This window comes from Zerene cesonia, chromosome 9, assembly GCF_012273895.1.
Source record: "Zerene cesonia ecotype Mississippi chromosome 9, Zerene_cesonia_1.1, whole genome shotgun sequence".
NCBI classification, from domain to species: Eukaryota; Metazoa; Arthropoda; class Insecta; order Lepidoptera; family Pieridae; genus Zerene; species Zerene cesonia.
Genome location: NC_052110.1, coordinates 1,519,877 through 1,521,839, shown reverse-complemented (window position 1 = coordinate 1,521,839; position 1,963 = coordinate 1,519,877). Strand labels below are relative to the sequence as shown.

General features: G+C 33.1%; 1 non-coding gene across 1 annotated transcript; it reads right to left on the bottom strand.

Annotated features, from left to right (window-relative positions):
• Nucleotides 1-1,578: 1,578 nt before the first annotated feature.
• Nucleotides 1,579-1,697, bottom strand: LOC119829205. The gene has a single exon (XR_005287790.1). It is a non-coding gene; the product is annotated as a 5S ribosomal RNA (ribosomal RNA).
• Between the last annotated feature and the right edge of the window lie 266 nt (nt 1,698-1,963).

Sequence of the window (1,963 nt, the reverse complement as noted above, 5' to 3'; positions counted from 1 at the left end):
TACAGCCTAAATTGGAGTGTAAGCATTTTTGACTGCATTCTTCGTCGCAGGGTGTTTCGGATTTTCCTTACTATTTGTTTCTTCCCCATACGAGGATAGCAATAAGCTCCTGAAAAGAATATTATTTACGAGCGAGACAAGAATGAAGGTAATATTTAGCGGAGTAAAAATTTCCTACGTGCGCTGTGATGTCGCCATAAATATCCTTTTTCGAATAGCAGCTAATGGTTGCTATTTCGTTTGTCAAGGTTTTACAGATGTACGTTTGGTTAAAAGCGAAGATTTACAGCGTTTTATTCGGAACGATAAATTCTATTACGTTGCCACAATATTAGATGATGGATATTAGATAGATATACATACATATTTGTTAAGTCTACACCATGTTAGCTGAATTAGCCATTTGTTCATATATCAAACTACTTATAGGTCTATATCAAACAAACTCATTAAAAATTGATAAGCATTAACCATCTAGTAATATTTTATAATATTACTAGCTACACCCGGCAACGCTGTTCTGCCTTACTCTTATCATTTAGGGGAATGAAAAATAGATGTTTGCCGATTTTCATAGATACCGGATAAGCACAAAAAATTTCATCAAAATCGGTCAAGCCGTTTCGGAGGAGTATGGCAACGAAAACTGTGACACGAGAATTTTATATACTAGATTATTGTAGGAATTACAGCAGTAAATAAAAGATACATGGATATTATATTACGTTTTGTGTATAAAATAAACCTTTAATTTTCTCATATAATATAACAACAATATATTTTCATAAAGCCACCTTTCGTAATTCAGCGATGGGCCTGTAAATCTGAATCAATAATGATTTCAGCACATTTCATTACCTTTGTTAAACCAGGCCGAGTGAAATAAACAGTGTACATAAAGGCTTTAATTAAAATAGCACGCGCTGTCAATAAAATCTGTCGCAGTGAGAGTTAATAAGCAAAACCGCACATTCTGTCCGCAACAGTGTAGTGTGATTGAAAAATTGAATTAACGGAAAGCCTATTCGGTAATGGTTTGTGTAAAATGTAAATATATTTTAGTAAAATGCGCGATTCTTGAATGTGTGTAATTATTTATATGAAGAGTTTTAGTTACTTTTTTGTGGTCAAATCACAAAGTATGTTAATGTACTTATGTAGTAAATAGTCAACTCGTGCATATTGTGAAATTGTAAAAAAATCGACGTATTGTTTGCTTTTCTTTCGTAGCAAGAAACTTCTTTAGCGTATCTCCAAATACCTAAGTAAATTATTAATTATTATCTTGTACTGACCAACGATGAGTTGCTTTCATGTTTACTGTCGTAATATAAAACATAACTAGCCAGTCGTTATACATTGTGACAGTTTTTAGTTGCTAAAAAGCGGAAACTTTGTGGACACAAAATGTGGCTTTTTATTAATTAACTTGGACTACTTTTCACTCAAGTGGACTTGTTGGTTTCCACCATTTGGAATAAAAGTAAAAAGAAGATAGTATTTTTGGTGATGAGAAATGTGTGGCCACTTTCCCAATATAACAATAATTGTACATAAATATCAATATAAAAATCAAAAAGCCAACATCACGCGGTGTTCCCAGGCGGTCACCCATCCAAGTACTGACCGCGCCCGACGTTGCTTAACTTCGGTGATCGGACGAGAACCGGTGTATTCAACGTGGTATGGACGTTGGCGGTTATCAAATAAAAAATATCCTCTAGATGCTGACTTATAATGTTGCTGTAAGTGTTGTTTGAAATTTTTCATAAAATATACTTCCATGACCATTCTACAACATACTATACATTTAAAAAGTATATAGATAGCACATTTACCTACAATATAATTAATTAAAATTATTCCATCACATTACCCATATGGTTACATATTAAATTTCTATACACTATTTTGTTCTAATTTGTTACAAACAGCAAGAAGCAAAGAGAGCAGACACGCATAA